This window comes from Harpia harpyja, chromosome Z, assembly GCF_026419915.1.
Source record: "Harpia harpyja isolate bHarHar1 chromosome Z, bHarHar1 primary haplotype, whole genome shotgun sequence".
In the NCBI taxonomy this organism is placed as follows: Eukaryota; Metazoa; Chordata; class Aves; order Accipitriformes; family Accipitridae; genus Harpia; species Harpia harpyja.
Window position 1 is genome coordinate 106,228,277 of NC_068969.1, and position 18,212 is coordinate 106,246,488.

The window sequence follows — 18,212 nt, forward strand, 5'->3', positions numbered from 1 at the left end:
TCTAACAAGGTCTATCACCTCAGCAGCATTCTCATGCGTCCCTGTTACAGATGAGCAAACGGAAGATGGGAAAGGGTGCACATTAAGACAGAGCCAGTCCAGCAATGCAGGCACACACAGCAGCTTTGGCTGCTCAGGGGACATGGGTAAACCCCAAGCCTGAGCCAGGCACCATCAGGAAGGTCCACTGAATTAACCCATGGTAGGAACTTCACAGCTCTTCTTGCTCTTAAAAAAAGGCACCTGCAGAGCATGCATGGATGGATGGAGGGAGGAAATGGGAGCCTGCCATGCCTCCTCATGGCTGTCTCATTGAATATATCCACAGGGAATCTTGGGCACAAACCAGCCTCCAACCTGCAACACGCAGAGGGAAACAACAGGACACAGGAATGTGGCAAACCCCAAGAGGTGAGACCTGATGCCAAAGAACTGGAGTCCCCACAGCATCATGACTTCATAAAAACATGTCTCTCCATCCCTTTGCTGGAGGTGCACGGCCACTTCAGGGTGAGAAGCCTGTGAACACTTTCAATGCATCCTAACACCCCCACCTTGGGCTGGTTATCGCAGACCCCAGGGTGTCCCTGCTCCCCACAAGGGCAGAGAAGAGCCAGACCGTCATTCCCCATTGCTGTGCTGGCTTGTTTCTCTCCTTCCTGCATTGCTCCTTCTTGCTCAGAAAGGCCCCGAAAGAAGGTCGTGGTGGCAACCATGTACCTGGTGTGGTGTCACCCCACTCTTCTCTAGCCCAGGAGCTGCTGGACTGGAGCCCACCTTGTCCCGAGATCCCCTTGCAGAGGGAAGGTGCAGCAGAGCCAGGACAGCCGAGGTGCAACCCATGGGTGCCCACGGGCAGGGGTGCCCACGGGCAGAGCTGCCCCGTGCCATGGGGTGGGCTCACTGCCACGCTTCTGAGCAGAGAGAGCTCAGTGCCCAGGGGCTGTCCTTCTTCCAGAGGGTGGGCAATACGGGTGCAACACCCGGGCTGCTGCCCGGCTGCCCTTGCAGCCCTCCTCCAGGGACACGTCAGATCTGGTAGGAGACAAGCATTTGCCTGGGTCCTGCACCGGCCAGCTGGGTGAATGCTTGCAGGGGACACGCTCTGCAAGGCTTCCAGGTGCTGGCAGGGGACACGCTCTGATTTGTGCCACCATGGGCAGTTTGGCCAACTGACCCAAGTCAGTGGCCCCCCCTGCCCCACGCTGCTGCTCCCCATGCCCGCTGGGGCTGCCTCCTGCAGCAAGGCTTGTCCCTCCTGTAACGCTAACCCACGCCAGGGTGAGGGCAGCACCCCGAGGAGGATGCGCACCCCAAGTCTGTGGGGACAGAGACCACCCTGGCAGCTCATGGCAGGGCCCAACTCTCCCCCCCCCGCCCAAGCCCCTAAAGGTGCTGGTCACGGCCCTGATGAAAATAAGCTGGGCTGGGCTGCCACCTTGTGCCAACAGGCAGCATCCACTGACCAAGCCAGGCATGGGAAGGGATTTTTTCCATCACCCCAAATTTTCAGTGACTGGGGATATACGCACCGACCTCAGTTTCCAGATGAATGCCACAGAGCTCAGCACCTCCCCGGCAGCAGGTAGCAGGGAAGGAGCTTTGCTGTCCCTCCACGCAGCACAACCCTGGAGCCATCTTTACCCACAACCTGGGCTTCAAAAATCCCATATCTGTGCAAAGCTCAGCCCTGCTGTCCAGCAGCCATGTCGTCAGGGAAGTGCCTGGGCGCGGGAAGAGGGGGTACAGCCATGTGCAGCACCCCAGGGTGCTGGCGGTCTGTGGGGTGCAGGATCCCTGCGAATGCTCCGAGTTGCAGAGCTCAGCGGAAGGGCTCAGCCCCAAATGCCGAGCATGGCCAGGGAGAAACACCAAAATTTAGGTGCAGGCAGGTACCTGCAGTGAGTGGGCAGCCTTGAGCCCTGGGGCAGCTTGCAGTGGTGGGAGACATTTCTGGGTGGCCCCAGCCTCCCCTACCCCACCAAGGTGACCTTCACCTTCTGCTATCAGCCCTGGCTCGCACACTTGGCACCCATGAAGGCCGACAGCACAGCCGGGGGAGCAGCAGCAAGGCTGAGACATCACTGCCCGTCTCCGGGCAGCCCTGGCATGCAGCAGCCCCAGAACAGCCCACACAGGCCAGCTATTTGTGGCCAATGATATCTGGGTGGGTAAACAGAGTTTATCAGTTCCTCCCTTCATTTTTCTCTTTTTTTTTTCAAGGCAAGCACAAAGGAAAGAAAACATTTCTGCAGCACAGCTGCAGCGGTAGAAGATTAGGTGTGGGAGAATGAGGGAGGGACACGTTTCCACATCCAGCAGTGGGGCACAGTGCATCTCTCCCAGGGACCCACCTGGACCAGCGGCACGCTCTTTGGAGCCTGTCTCTGCTGCCATCCTAAACCTGCAGCCTGTCCCCCAACTCCCCAGCTGCAGGTCAGGGCAGAGGGCTGTTAAGTGAAGTCAAATTAGCTGGGGCGATGGGTGATCCTAAGGGGTGAAGTGGCAGCAGGGGGGAAGTTTGTGTGCCCAATGGCAAGGATGAGCGGGGATTATTTCCCAAGTGATGAGCAGGCATATACTGTCCCCAGGTGTTGTTGGCAGCTGGGCACCCCCTGACAGGGACAGGCAAGGACATCCCCAGCCTGACCTCCTGCTCAGAGCAGGGCGTAACCAACATGACACCAGATCTGCTATGGCTTTGTACTGCAAACCCCCAGGCCTGGAGATCTGGGTACCTACCTGGGGCTGCGCACCTCCCTTGCAGAAATTCCTCCTGCCAAGCATCCTCAGCCTGCCAAGCTGAACCTGCAGCCCTTGCCCCTCACTACACCACCTGCCAGCAGCTCCAGAATGGACCTCCTGAATGTTGCCCACAGCCAAGACCCCTGTTTGGCTCTGGGAATCCCCATGTGCATCTCAGACAAAGCAGCAGTGAAGTGTGGTGGCTAAAGCACTGAATGAATGACCTGCATCCAGCTGCCTAGCCTGGAAAATCCCTTTGCTCCTCGGTGCCTAAGTCCCCCATGGTCCCATGGGGATCACAACACTGTCCTCTTTTGCAAGGTGCTGGGAGACAGCTTGAGGGAGAGAAGGCAACACTGGAGCTATGAGGGTCGTGTGGGGTTTGGGAGGAAGACAGCAGCCCAGCCTGACCCTACCACCACTGCTTGTTAAAGTGGTATCAGTTCCATCTCTTCTCAATAGTCCTGTCACCCCCCACCTTTCCCATCAGGGCTCTGAATCCCAGCAGACACCCCCAGCTCAGGACGAGGCATCGGCGGGCACCGGGGCTCAGTCAGGGCGCTGCAGTGACTTCGGCTGAGTTGTGACTGCAAGCCCTGCTCCAAGCCATGCAGGGAGGGATTTCTGCAGTGCCAGGAGGGAACGCCACCCCTACCCCGAGCGGTGGAGGGCTCTGCCAGCAGGAAACTCACCGAGCATGATTCATAACTCCAGTTTTACAGCCGTTTTGGTCAAACAGGTAAACCAAGCACATTGCTGGGAACAGGTTCCAGTGGGGGAAAAGCCCTGCAGCACCAGCTCACGCTTCCCTGGGGATGTCCCCTGGCTGCGGCACAGCACTGTGGGGCACTGGGGTGCATCCACTCCTTGAGACAGCCATGGGGAAAGAGAGGCAGAGTTTGGCCCCGCTTTCCTTCATTGCTAACCGCGGGGAGGACAGTAAGTGTGAAAGCTCCGGGAGGCAACGCTGCAGCAGCCAAGGTCTCCCTCTGCAGAATGCGGAGGGCTGAGAGAGACAAAAAAGCCAAAGCCCTTTTGCAGCAGCCTGATAAAGAGATGCCTGCGCGGCATGCCATTAAGAGGGGAACTGACACCCAATGCTCCTCTTGCACGCCTGCCCCTTGGGCTTTCTCCAACTCCTTTGCCAGCTGGGACAAGGCCATGAGTCACTGTGGGGTGCCCAGTCCAGCCCCGACGCTGCTCCACACCCCACTGGCCCAGCCCAGCTCACCAGGGGCCTCCGAGCAACGTGGCAGCTGATTCCCACCAGCTTCCTCCAAGGGCCTTTTAAAATTCCCTGCAATCTCTCCCTGGCAGGGCTCCAGGTCTTTCCGGGCTCGTTTCTGCACTCAGGTCCTTTATTGCTTTACCTACACGGACTTGGATCAGGTTGTGCATAGTGTGGGCCAGCCTGCCAGCGCGGGCAGCGTGCGGGCGATGCAGGGGTGGCATCACCCCTACGGAGGCACATCTTGCCCCATCAGCTTTGGGAGATGATGTGCATACTTTTGTGATTGCGAAACCCGCCCACACCAACAAAACGAGTGTGTGCATGGGGATGTCACCCTTCCATGATGAAAACTATTAAATTAAATTAAAACTGCAGCAGGAGCCTTGCTGGTGTCAGCTCCTCAGCCTGCTGGAGCTCAGCACCCCACAGCCTCTCCAGCGGGAGCAGCCAGCCTGGCAAACAGGCTGAGCGGCCCCAGCCCGCAGCCGGCCGGTCAGGGCAGTGCCAGGAGGGAGCTAACCCAGTGATGAACTCACCAGCACCCAGTGACCTCACCAGCGCACCCTTCAAAGAGAAGCCCCGCAGGCAACAGAGCTCATCACGGAAGAACATCATTCCACCATGCACTGCCTGGGACACCTCATCTTCCTGGAGAAGCACCCTCCTCCCAGCCCGCCTGGCAGGCGAGCCTCTGGAAGGTGGCCAGCCATGGTGCAGAGCACTGCCTAATGTGTTTAAACCTCCCTGCTTGCCTTCACCAACCCTTGTGAAGTCCTTGGTAGGTCCCCCAGGGTTTGCAGGGAGTGGATGAAGCCCACTCCTGGCAAGCCCTGGGTGGGCTGTCCCTCTGCAAGCCAGCAGTACGGCTCATGCCGTACTTTCCCCCATCCCCTCCAAGCCTCTGCAGGGTTTTCCAGACGCTCTCTGAACCACTGCCATCTTCCGCCTTCATTACCAGTCCCCATCAAATGGTGACGGTTGAGGTCCTGCCCCGTGCCCGGGAGGAGCAGGAGCACCCTCACCCCACACAGACTGTTAAAAGGAGCTTTTACGTCCTGCTCCTTAATCCTGTTTCTGGAATTAGACCGTGTTTTAAAAATCAGGGGAGGTTGCTAAGGGACAGTGTGCTCAGCAGGGACATCGCTTGCAAACCCTCAGCACTCAAAAGCAGGAGGTAAATAACTTGGGGTGTTATCAATCCTTTGCTGCCCGCACAATAAACAGAAATGTATTATTCTTGTCAAGGACAAAGGAGTCCATATTTCCCCGCAGCTGAGGAGCTGAACCAGCAAATCTTTTGGATTCAGCTCCATGGCGGGTACAGCTGCGACTGAAGTTGTTCCAGTTCAGTTCCCGTTCAGGCCAGTAATGGTTCATTAACCATTTGTTAACCCTGAACTCATTTCAGCTAGTTTAAGCTGGAAAACACAGCCTGTGGAAGTCGCCGTGCGATTAGGACTGAGGTGTTTTCAGCCCATCACTTGTTTCCACAGCCTCTGTTCCCATCCCGGTTGGACACCAGAGCTTCTCGCCAGCTCAGCAGAGCTGACACACAGGGCCAAAGGGCAGAAAAGCTAAATATTGCCCTGGGAGTGCGTAGGAAACCTGCGCCGTGAGGGATGAGCAGGGGCATGGGGGGAACTGAGCCTCCTGGGCTATTCCTCCCTGAAACCAGCACCTGCACTTGTGCTGTTTGAGACAGCGGCTCCTAAACCACCTGGAGCACCGGAGGATCATGTGTTCCCGTCCTCACTCTCAGAAATTAAAATGCTCCATACATTAAATACCCTTTAATGGCCCACACCCCGAATCTGGGGAAAGCCAGGGGACATTTAGCAAGAAATCTCCTACAACAACAGGCTGAGGCCCCAGGAGGACATGAGGTCCTGTGTCAGCAGCTGCTCCTCGGCCATGTAGCAGCACATCGAGCTGCCATTTCTCTCTGCAGAAAAGCACGTGTAGGGCAGGGGCGTGAAAGGACCGGCCGTCCTGCTGCGCCCCGGCACACTGCTATTCCCAGAGAGCACCTGGCACGGCTTTGTCCATGACGGCAGCTCTGAAAATAATGCCCCCGGACCGGCAGCAAGGCGAGTGGGGTGTTGGATCTCGGCAGCCGGTGCGCTGCCGGTTCGCATCCAGCTCGCTGCACGCTAGCACCGTTAGAAGGCGAGATCTTGGTTATATTTATCATTGGCGGTACCGGTCCCCGCTATTTTTAGAGCGGCGTTGCAGCTGTGGCTCACTGAGGAACGAGGTGAGTTGGCCGGGGGGCTGGTCTTTACTGAGCTTCACCCAAAATTGCTGAAGGCCAGGTGTCTCTTCCCCGACCCAAGCTGCCCACGGTCAGGCTGGTGAGCCCCAGGCTGCTGCCCCTTGGGGCAGTGGGTCCTGCCAGGGTCCCCGACGGTGGGTGACAGAGACCCGGAGCCCCACGGCCGCCTGGCGCTTCAGTATTTCTGAGCAACCATTTCCCAGGGGCTGCTGCCCCCACCGGTCCAAAACCCACTGCCAGTTCCCAGCCCAGCTGCGTGAGTGGCTGGCAGGCTGGGCCCGTGGGGCACCCCCACTCGGGACATGTCCATCTCTGTGAGGCGGGGGACACACTGGGGGTCCCACCTGGGGGAGGGAGGCCATGTCCGTGGGGCCCGGGGGGGGCGTGTCTGTGGGGCTGGGACATGCCACGTCCGTGGGGTTGGGGTGGTGGTGGTGGAAGGGTGCCCGTGGGGTCGGGAGGGCTGCGCCCGTGGGGCGGAGACACGCTGTGCCCATGGGGCGGGTGTGGGCCGCCTCTGTGGGGCCGGGACACGTCGCGGCCGTGGGGCCGTGCCCGGGCCCGGCGCCCCGCTGGCGGGCCGGGGTCAGGGCAGAGGTTAAAGGTCAGCCTGGCAGAGGCGAAGGGTCGGGGCGGCGGCAGCCCCCCACCCCAGCGCTGAGCCGGGCCCCGCCCCTGCCGCCGGCTGCCAATGAGGAGCCGCTTCGCCTGGGCCCGCCCCTTCCCCGCTGTCATCACACACCCGCACGTGGAGGGGGCGGGGCGAGGGCGGGATCTCAGTCCGGCGCATCACCACCTCTCCGCCCGCCCATTGGCCTCAAAGCCCCACCGCTCGCCTCGCCCCGCGCCCTGCCCCGCCCAGCGCACCAATCAGCGCCGGGGAGGCGGGCCCAGGGGGCGTGTCCCCGGCTGGTACCCGGAAGGAGCGGACGGAGCCGCGCAGCAGTCGGGGCTGCCGTGGTGGTGGTGGTGGTGGTGTCGGCGGCGGAGGGGGCGCTGCTGGGTCCGGCGGGGCCGCGGAGGGTGAGGCCGGGCCGGGCCGGGCCGGGCCGGGGGGGACACGGGAGCAGAACCGGGCACCGGGGAGGGGGGACACGGGACGGGGACGGGAGAGGTCCGGCGTGGGAGAGGTTAATGCGCCCGGTGTCCGTCGCCCCCGTCTCACCCCCACCCGGTTCCAGAAGGTTCGGGAGGGGGCGCTGGGACTGGGGGCCTTGACCGGGGTGAGGGGGGACGGGGACGGGGACGAGCGAGAGCTGGGCCGGGGGGGGGGGCGGGGGGGAAGAGGGGCCGGGGCGGGGGGAGCGGCGGCCGTGATCGGGTAGTACCGGGGTGGGGGGCTGCGAGCGGGATGGGGGGCTGTGAGCCTGGGGGGGGGGCTGGAGCCGGGAGTGCTGGCACCGGCCGGGGGGGGTGCTGGGACCGGGGAAAGCTGCGGCGGGAGGTACCGGGGCGGGGGTCAGCCTGCGGCAGGCGGCGGTGTGACCGTAGAGCGGCTTTGATGGGGAGGGGAGGTTGTGGCAGGGACACTGTGCCCCCCCCCCACCCTTGCCGGGGGGTCGGTGCCCGGAGGTGTGTGTGGCCTCGGGGAGGGAGGGCTGCGGTGGGAAGGTCTGGCAGAGGCAGACCTGGACGGGGGCTGGGCGGTTGGCGGGGGGGCACAGCGGGGCTGTGAGCAGGGCTGCTGCCCAGGAGTGGGCTGGGGCTGGGGCGGCGCAGGCTGCGCCTCGGGGGATTCCGCCGTCCGCCCCCCCCCCCCCCCATCCCGGCGGGCAGCCCCCCGCCAAGGCCCCCGGCAGCTCGGGGAGGCTGTGCTGCCCCTGGTCTCGCCCACCAAGGCCACGTCCTCTCCGCCATGACATGGCCAGGGACAGCCTGTCCACGGCTCTGCCGACAGGATGAGGCCTCCTCCTCCTCTTCCTCCTCCTCCTCCTCCTCCCGGGCATCAGCTCAAACCCAGCCCCGGCCGGGACTCGGTGGCCGTTCTTGTCCCCCCGGGGATGGCCCCCTGCTCGAGGGGACCGGCGGTGGTGGGAGCGTGCTGGAGACCCGGAGCTGCCACCCCGTGTCGCGGCCACTCAACCCGCCGCGGTGGGGAGCGGGAGACGTGGCTCATCCAGCGCCCACTTGGCCGGCACCTGCCCCGTGGGGCTGCGAAAACGGCGTGGGAGCGGGTGCGAACCCTCCGCGGCGAGAGGGCTGCTGCCCTCTGGTGACAGCCGCCACGGGTGGAAGGACCCGTCACGGGGGGGGGGGGGACACACACACACGTTTACCCGCCCCAAATCAGCAGCTACAGACCTGGTGGGGTTTTCAAGTGTTTTGCTGCGGCCGAGGCACCCCGCTTCTACAGAAATCACGCGGGCGGTGCGCAGCGTACTCTTGGCAGTCCCAAGAAAGCTGCTGTGCGTCAGGGAAGGCGGAGGGGATGGCTGCGCCGTGGGAGCTGGGGCGGTGGGCTTGCTCGCAACCCGCCTGTGAACACGATCCATCGGGTGACGTGTAGCAGGGGCATAGACTTATCTCCGGGGTTTCCAGGCTCCTCTTATTTTTTAAGGAAGGAGCGTGGAGTTTGCGGCTGGTGTGGAAAACGCACGGTAGAGGAGTGCTGTGCTGTGTCTTAGGGTATTTTAAAAGTCACTTCTACTCGGTGCCTTTTTAAAAAGCATCGCGCAAGCAGAGATCTGCTTACGGACCTGAATTGTGTCTGTTAGCCTTTAGCAAAGAGGGGCAGTTGGGACATTGTGGAGAGTGGAGCAGGACTGAACCCTGCCACAAATGAAAGTCTCGGCAAACTTGCTAACGCATGCAGAAGGTGAACAAGGTCTGGCAGGTGAAACGGGAGAAAACTCCCAATGTGATAGTACTAGGGTTACTTTTGGCTGGTCTCTGCTTTAGAAGGGGGTTGAGGACTGGGAGAATTAAGTCATCCTGTAAAGCATCATCACCGCCTTATTTCACAGCAGCAATTCGTATCGTGCGGGTCTTGGCGTGAGTGAGTGGCGAGGCCCTGGTAGGGACTACATGTCCCAGCATGCAGCTCCCTCCATGCAGCCCAGCCACCCGTTTGGGCACCTCAGCAGGCTGGCATCTGCAGCCTCCTGGCAGCCCTGCCTGTGCTGAGAGCAGGGCAGCGGTGGGAGCTGGGTGGGCAGGGAGGTTTGTACAGGGTTTGGGTCAGAGTGGGACACTGCTGCCACGGTGTCTCTCGCAGGGGAGACAGCACCTACCTTCGTCTCATCCGCAGCAGCTGCTCCCACAACGTTTTGCCGGGTTTCTGCTAACTCTCGTGGGGCCCGAACGCGTCCCTTCCTACAGACCCTGGGGTGGCCAGGGTGTGTGGGGACAGCAGAGCCCTCCTGTCACCCCAGCTGTAGAGCTGCGGTCCTTGGGGAGCTGGGCTTGTAGACCGAGGTCTGGCCCGCAGGTGGGGCAGGGCTGGGGCCATTTCAACTCTGCCACTCGCCCGCCTTGTTTCTGCTCCCTGTGTGAGAGTTTCTTACCCACCGCCAGAAGGAAAGCTGGTGGGGCCACCCTGCACTAACTTTGGGAACCCTGCTATTCGAGGCACAGCTCACTGAGGGGCTCCCCTGCTCCCTTGCCTTTGCAGCAAGCTGGGTAGAGCAGCTCTTGATGCTCTGTTCTTCACGTCTGCCCTCTCCAGAAATTGACTTTAGGGAATAACAGATCATTTTAATTTTACAGGTAGGGTTGCTGTTTCACTCCTGGTGGCTTCCTCCAAGGCAGATGAAGCCCCCCCAGCCAAACACCCTCCCTCTGCTGTCGTGCTGAGCTTTCCCAGCCCGTTCCCTCTGCAGTTTCAGGTCTTCTGAGCATGCGGAGCAGTAGGAGGAAAGGAAGTTCCCTCCCTGTGTTTGAGGGACCTCTGAGGGCAGGGAGGGACATCTGCATCCCTGGTCTTCCTCCTTGCTGTCTGCTGCCAGCTGCTTGCCCTGGCCCGTTCCTGCACAGCCACCCTGAGTAGCAGAGGGCAGAGACGCCCCAACCTTCCCTGCTGCTTCTGGGTCTGAGGGTGGTTCAAGGGGATACTTACTGATCTGAATCTTGACAGTCAATGACTCTTGAATCTTCCTGAGGCCTTTACCTGCCCTTACTGCTCTGGGCCTGCCCACGCTTGTCCCCTTCTACGTTTTGTAGGCAGCATCGTGTGGTGTGTGGAAAGGCACAATGCCTGGGGGACAGGACGCTTCCTGGATGCAGAATAAGAAAACGTGTTGTTTGTAGGTATGCAGCCACAGATGTGAAAGAAAAAGTGAAGCCGTAGTGGTTAGAAAAGTGGTGTCCTCAGCACACTGTCAATGGAGCTGTAATCGAATTATCGGAGGCTTCCATGGCTGGAGGAATTAATGAGTCGGGTTTGAAGCAGGACAGGTGTGAAGGGCAATACGGGAGAGAAATCCCAAAGGGAGACATTTGTAAGTGAACAGATGGCTTCTGGAGGGTGTTGTTGCAGGTTATTTGGCAGTGAGAGTCTTCTGTGGGAGGGTTTTGCCTGATGCCTTTCCACCTCTCATCACTCCAAGGGACCCCCTTCCTCCAGTGGGTTGTGTGGGCCCCTGTGTCCTGGTAACCCCACTTCGTGTTTCTGATCCTTCCTTCTGTCTGCAGCGCCTGGCAGCTCCGCTCCCTGGAGCCTGTTTTCTGACCAGCTCTCTTCCTTTGTTTTTCCATTTTGCTTTTGCTCGTGAGCAAGTGAGCCAGGTGAATGTAAGCTCTAGAGAACTTTCTCCCACAAAGTTTGAAGTTTGCTTTAAAAATTATATTCTTTGACTGGGAAGTGTCTTTGCAAATCTTCATCCTCCCTTTGCCTTTGCTAGTCTCTGTCACAGTCTCCCTTGCTTGGCCTCGTGAATGCACAGCTGCCAATTAACATGTTTTTCCCCTGTTTCTGTCAGTGTCTTCAGCTGGTTGTGAATCTTGAATGAAGAGCAGCTGAGCTCACATGCTCTGCATTTCAGAGAGCTTTTTCAGGACTGGCTGGTGGTTTGCAGTCATAATCGCCTATGTCGTGGCCTGACAACCCCCCAGCTAAGCAGCATGAGGGTAGAACAATACTTGGATGCGAAGCCTCCAAAGGAGTCCTGTGTGCTGCAAAAAGTGCAGTTAGTGATTCAGCTGGAAGTGCTTTTTAGTAACGAATCCATGTCCTGGGCCAGGGCCGATGTCAACCCTGTGATTCTTGTTGGAAGTGAACAAAGATGCAAAGTCCTTTATGCAAGAGCTGAGGTGATAATCCAGATCTCCTGGCCTCAGTCCATTTGGGGTAATTGCATTCTTCCTGGGGAGTGTTTCCAACCCATCCCTGTCAGATACACTGCCATCGCTTCCTGTGCTGCAGCAGTATGTGGGTGGCAGTACTTCAGCCATGTCCAAAGCAATTCTTGTCACTGCTCAAGCTTAGAGCCTTTCAAGCTTTCTCTGAAAGGTGGTGTGGTAGAGCAGGGAATTGGTGGAGGGTTTTAAGTATGTGTGTATTTACATATACACATGCTACACTTACTGGGGCTTGTTCTGCTTGTAGCAAAAATATACCAAAACCATAGCCCTGGTGACTAGCTGGTACAGCTTCCAGGTGGGACCTCTCCTGGGACGCTGGTGCAGGTTGAACTGCTAGCTCTGTAGGTGCAGGTGACATTAAGCACAAACTTTCTGGGTGCTTTCCTGACTGTTTCAAGGGCCGGTGCACCAGTGAGCTAACATGGGGGTGCCTTCTCACATCACTATGTAAAGGCTGTGCTTCTGGGGGACTGGCAGTGTGGCTGCTTGCAGTGCTCTGCTCGCTGGTGCTGCACCTCTGGTCGGAGCTGGGTTGTGCTGCGGGTTGGTACTGTAGGGTGATTACAGCTGTGGGAGGGCAGGCTGGGGAGTGGGGACTGCCCCTAAGCAGCTTTTGCTCATTGTGCCTGTGACCAGGGGAGTGTCAGACCTGGTTTTGGGGAGCCCGATGTTGTCCTGGTTTTCAGGACCTGCTGGGCACAAGCACCTAGTACCCACACAGCGTGATCTCCAGTAGTCTGTGATTACAGCAGTAGGAGCCCGGGGAGGAGCCTTAAACAACGTCTTTGTGACGGTGTTGGCAGGCCTCTCGGAGATTTCTATTAAGTTGTCGTTTTCCCCCTTCACTGTAGCCTGGGAAACGCTGCGCCTGTGGATTTGGCTTGGTCTCTTTGGGTTGTTGGGAGCAGTGTCTCTCCAGCAGTGGAGTTTCGCCCTCCCTGCCCTGGCTCCGTGTCCCCATGGGGTGGTTTAGTGGGTGGCCTGTGGGGACCACAGCCAGAGTCTGTTCTTGCGGATAAACCACTCGAGTACTGGCAAAGCCTGTGTGGTGGAGCAATGTACAGCTGCCCAGGTGGAGAAGAACAAAGCCAAGGGCACAGAAAGGACTTTACTTCCCACTGATAATCTGGGGAAGGGGGACAGTGGCAGTGACCTTAGCAGCCCTCTCTGGGGAACCAACAAAACACCCACCCAGAGTGATGCAGGGAACTGGGGTGACAACTGGAACCCTGGGAGTGAGTCAGGGCTGCAGCTGGAGAGGCAGCCTCAGCACTGGTAAAAGATACGGTGGGATCTTCAAGGTGCTGGGGTGCTTCTGTGCATAGGCCACTAACTTGTTTGGCTTCGATGAGCAATTACTGCCTGCCCAGCATTGGGAAGTCTTCTTGCATGGGTAGGGTATTTCCCAGCTGACCTGAATGTGTGTCTGTGCGCTTGTCTTTCCAGGTGACACGAGACAGCCGGACCAAGAAACCCCAAGACCACACCACAAGTCCTGACTGCTGAGAACTCCCTTTCCTATCTGCTTCAGGCCTGCACCAAGGTTAGCACCTGTTCAGTCATCACCAGTTTCTCTTCCTTCACCAGGGCTGTGTGAAGTGTGAAGCAGGGGAACCCTGTGCTCTCCTCCCCTTGGCCTGCAGGGCCAGCTCTGTAGAGTAGGTGTCACCCAGGTGAGGTGCTCCCATCACCCAGGCTTGCTGGGTGCTCCTGCCTCCCACCTGGCTGACAGTGTGGCGAAGGGAGCCTGGATGTGTGCGACTGGTGCTGTTAAGACAGTTGAACCCTGCACACAGTTGTCAGGAGCTCAAGGGCACTGTGTTTTAAACCCTTGGGAACTTGCAGTCTGTGCTGCTGTCTGCACTCGTCCTTCTATGTAGCAGCAATATTGAATGGGAGTATTTCCCAGCTGCTGGTCTCCACTGCTTGCTGTCCTTCACCTCGACAAACAGAGCTGAGACTTCACCCAGAGCTTGTGGCAGATGTGATCCTGCTTTCTATCAGAACCAGTTGAGCTCTGCCTGCATTTTCCCAGGATTTTGTAGCTCGAAGAGTCCCTTGGCCATGGTGTATGAGGCTTAGAGTGACAGTGAAGTGTTTCAGGAGGACTGGTAGTCTTTGTATTGCCACTGTCAAGAAATGTGGAGGTCAGGCCTTTGCTGCTCAGAGGTAACCAGCCTGGAGCAGGCTGAGACTGCTGCGGGCTTCCCGCCCTGTCCCTGTGCCTGGATGCTTGCGTGCCTGCCTGGGCTCCAGCAGTGCCCACCCCACCTGCACGGTGTTCTCTCACCGGGAAGGGAGCCCTCATTGGCACTGTGCCTCCAGGGGGGTAGGCCGAGCCCTTCTCTCACCCCAGAGCTCAGGTACGATTTGGCCAGGAGACATTATGTGGGGAAGCTGCTGTTTAGGACACATGGCTGCCCAGGCTGTGTGGCTCTTCTCTGAAGTGTCTGTGTGCTGGTTTTGGCTGGGATAGAGTTAATCTTCTTCACAGTAGCTAGTACAGGGCTATGTTTTGGATTTGTGCTGAGAGCAGTGTTGATAACGATGAGATGTTTTCATTACTGCTTAGCAGTGCTTACCTAGCATCAAGGCCTTCTCTGCTTTTCACACCACCCCACCAGCAAGTAGGCTTTCCTTCCCCCTTGCTTGCTGCCAAATAGCTCGATACCTCCAGGGACAGCAAATCTCCCGTATATGTGTAATGCAGCACCTTCTCCCACTACTTGGTCACAGCATTAACCTCTTCTCTCTGGTTGGGATATTGCCTAACCCAGGTGATATCAGTGAACTTATATTCGGGCTGAATTAACCACGTTAGTTCAGTTTAGTGCAGCTGGCAGTAACCTGGAAGCTGGTACAGCTTGCAGACCCTTGGACAGACTTGCAGTGCCTCTGTCGGGAATGGGATGGAATGCTTTGCTGGCAAACTCAAAGACTGGGAAAAGTGGAGGTTATATCTTCAACAGAAAGTGGTTAGCCTAACATCCTTCAGCCCACTCTTAGCATGTGTGGGCTGCCATTGCCCCTTGGTCTGACCAGCTGATCTAGGAGTAGGTCTTCTTTCCACTGGAAACCCCAAGAAAATGCTGCCCCTCCTTCAGAGATGGGGCCCTGGGTTTCTCATCAGTATTGGCACTGGAGTTATGCAAGGAATCCCCTTTTTGCCCTACCATCTCTGTTGCAAGTAGGTCGAGCATTCAAAGATCCTGTTCATGGGAGTGTTGGGACAGCTGGATCCTTGTTCGGTTCTCGCTGCTCCCAAGAATGGAGCAGAGGATCATCTGCTGAGGCTAATTTTAGGTCTCTGAACATTGCCGATGTCCCTCTGAGCTCCTATTTGTGTGCAATCCTGCGGCTCCCTGCTAAGAGCTATGTGGGAGTCCTGTATCCTCATGTGCGAAGGTTTTGCTGGGGCATAGCGTCCCAGGGATTAGGAAGAACTTTGAATTCCTCACTTACCTAAAGTGTCTAAGCCATATCAGATGTATACGTGACCCCCTTTTTTAGCCCTAGTACCAAGCACCCTTTGGACCTTGCTTTGTGGGTGCCCACGCATTGCCTGGTGGGAAGCAGGCTGCAGCTTTCCAGCCTTTTCCTGCCAAAAATGCAGCATCCTTCCTGTTCACAGCAGTCCATTCCTGTTGTCTCGGATGGGCGCATGCAGTGCAGAAAACAGTCTTCCGTGAAACCTCTGGGTGTGGGAATACTCAAAAGCCCACAGCCAAGCGAGATGAGAGCCCAGCTCTGGCCCTCTCTGTACGGCTGGATGGCTGCTTGGCATCTGCCACCACCATCCTCCAGCCCAGTGCAGCACAGGGTGAGGCCTCCTGGCCTCTCCCTTGTTTGTACAACCAAGACTTTTGGCTTCTCTGCACTTTTTGGTTTCTACCTGCTCAGGTGATTTTTCAGCAGCGCTGAGCTTAGCGCTGAGCTGTGCTAAGTTTCATGTTGAGGCAAGACGTGGCTCTGCAGTTTTGGCCCATCTTTATTTTTAGCCTAAGACATGGTTGATGGTATCAGAAGGAAGCTGCATGGTCTCCTGAGCTCCCTGACTCATCCTGGATCAGGACTGAGGCTTTGCTAGCTTCTGCTATAGCCCTCAAGTGATGTAACCAGTTGTGGTGGGCCCTACTAGATCTGGGGAAGGGCAGAATGGGGAGGGAAGCAGAGCTTTTAGAAATTCTTTTTTATCTATTCTGTTAAGTCATTAAATTCATTGATTGAAAGATATTGGCAGGTATCATACCTGAGTGTGGTTCAGCAGGGTCCTTTGTCTTCCCCTTGCATCTTGTGCCTGTGTGGGAGAGGTGAAAGGGAGAGGAGCTCTACTTACACACCAGGTTGGGTAACTGTTTAGCAGCACATAGCAACAGTAGACAACAGTTTTTAGGACAGGAAGCGAAGCAGGATCCTGTCTCCGGCTCAAGCCACAGTGAGGTTCGGTGCAGCAGAACAGACCTGCCTGAAGTGGAAATGGGCTAGGACTGAAGAACAGAGACTTAGGAGATGCCTGCCAGCCTGCAGCAAGAAGAGTCTGGGACCTCCATTTCCATCAAACCTGGTGCTGCCACAAGGCAGAAGGAGCTCATAGGGCTTTCTGACCTGCAGGCAGCTGTGTTGTGGTGGTCTGGTCTGGGCAGGGGCTGCGTGTCACCACCATGGAGCAGGCAGCGATGTTGAAGCATCCCTGCCTACCACAGCACAACAGGGAGTGCAGCTAGAGGGGCCTCTACACCCCAAGTCTGGCTGCCCAGCTCTCCTGTGTCGCACCTTGGGACTGGGTACAGTGGGGTGTGATGCCCCCGGGTCCAGAGTAGGCACCTTGCCCGTGAAGCGGGTGGGGATGATGGCTTGTGGGGGTGGGCTTCCACTTCTGCCCCCTTTCCAACCTTGGGGTGATGAACAGCGCTTTAGGAGCATGTGGAGGCTCTTGGGTGTTGTGCAGCAGGTTTTATGTGTGGGGCAGCGGGGAGGGGACGCAAGGCTTGGGGGAGCAGAGACAAAGGAGGGAGGCAGGAGGGCATGCTTGGGGGGATTGCTATGGCAACTCACCGCTGGCAGCATCACTGCATCGCTCTTCCTGCAGCGCGCGACGGAGGAGCAGCCGGGGCAAATGTGCAACCTGCCGCAGCCCATGATGCAGCCCAGTCCCAGCCATGCCATGGGCTCAGCACCGCTGGGGTCCTGTGTGACAATCTGGCATCTGGAGCCGTTCTCCTCAGGCAGCAGCCTCAGGGTGGGTGGCCAGGGGTGTTTTGTCCTTCTCCCCTCTTTCACCCCTTGCTGGGGAATGGGCAGGCAGCTCCTGTTTGCAGACCTGTTCTATTTGAAGCCTTGAGTTGCAGAGCAGGCCCAGCCAGAAAGAAACCAGTCTCCTGAGCCCTCTCACTGTACCACGGAGGAAGGCAAGTCATTGTGCTGCCCTTGCTTATCCTCAGCTAATCAATGCAAGTGGCTCCAGCCATGCCTGCATCTTCCCAGGATGCCTGGCCCTGTACCGTGCTGTCCACCTTGCACAGCCAGTTTGTCTTGCTCTGGGGTATCTGTACTCTGATGGAGAGCAGATGCTCTAGTGAGCCCTCTGATACGGTCTGAGACCATCCCCTGGACAGGTAAAGGAGAGGTTAAACATTTCTGAAGCTGCCTTTGGGCAGACCCCTTGCCAGATGCTGGTAGAGAGCTGGCTCCTGATGCTGAAGGAGGCAGGGAACATGGTGCCGCTCACTGTGCAGAGAGAACAGGTCAGGAAGCCGGCTCCAGCCTGGTCATAATGTGAGCACGACTGAGACCTGACCTGTCATCCACGATGTGGCTAAAGCCATGGATGTGAGCCAGGGGGGAAGGGACCGGCTGGCAGCAAGCACAATTTGCCCGTCTCAACGTGGATGGCTGTGTGAGCTGTAAACCTCTCTCATTACACCTCTCAAAGGTCAGTGCTCGCAGTGAGCTACAACGCCCTGCCCGCAGCTCCGTGCCCAGCCCAGAACAAGAGCGGAAGGAACCTGTGCCACCTTCAGAGGATGCTCTGAATGCTCTGAAGTCAGACGTGTGGGGTTGCCATTGGGTGGCACACACTGCTGTAGTGCCTGTGGCCGGAGTTTGTCTGGGACTAGGATGTTCATGCAAAACTGGAGGGGAAAGGATGCCTGTCTGTGAGCTGCCCAATTGGCCCTGCACTCACAAATGTCATGATCCTTGCCTGAGCTGTGACCCCTCCATCCAGCTCTGAAACAGGGTACAAAGCCTCAGAAATTCCTCTGAAAACTGTTTCACCATTTCCAATCTGCCATAGCATCCATCTCTGATTTAGGGTGATTATAAGATCTGTATAGACTGTCCAGTGCTACAGTTCCAGTCATCTTAAAAATCCCAAATAGGCTACACTTTTTTGTAAAATGTTCCCTGGACTCCAGACCCTACTGTTCCCAAGGGAGAGCAAACAAGGAGGTGGAAGCTGGAACATGGAGCCTCTGGAAAAGCCACCTGCGGCAGACAGCAGTGTGCTTCCTCCCTCCTGCTTCCCGACAGGTTCCTTCCCTTTTCAGAAGGTAACAGCTTACTCTGCACTCGCAGCTGGAGCTTCCTTCCCATGGAGGAAGCTGGGACGCTGGTACCTGACACTGAAGGCAATTTCACATCAGCAGCTCGAGCACTGCTCTTCAT

The 18,212-nt window shown here is 57.8% G+C and overlaps 1 protein-coding gene across 2 annotated transcripts in view; it reads left to right on the forward strand.

Moving 5' to 3' along the window:
* The first annotated feature begins 7,188 nt into the window (after positions 1–7,188).
* ATOSB (atos homolog B) overlaps positions 7,189–18,212 on the forward strand; it is a 39,385-nt gene continuing 28,361 nt past the window's right edge. For both annotated transcript variants that reach the window (XM_052778418.1, XM_052778421.1), the window contains exons 1-2: positions 7,189–7,271; positions 12,993–13,089. The gene's annotated coding sequence lies outside the window, so the exon portion shown is untranslated. The remainder of the gene's footprint in view (positions 7,272–12,992; positions 13,090–18,212) is intronic.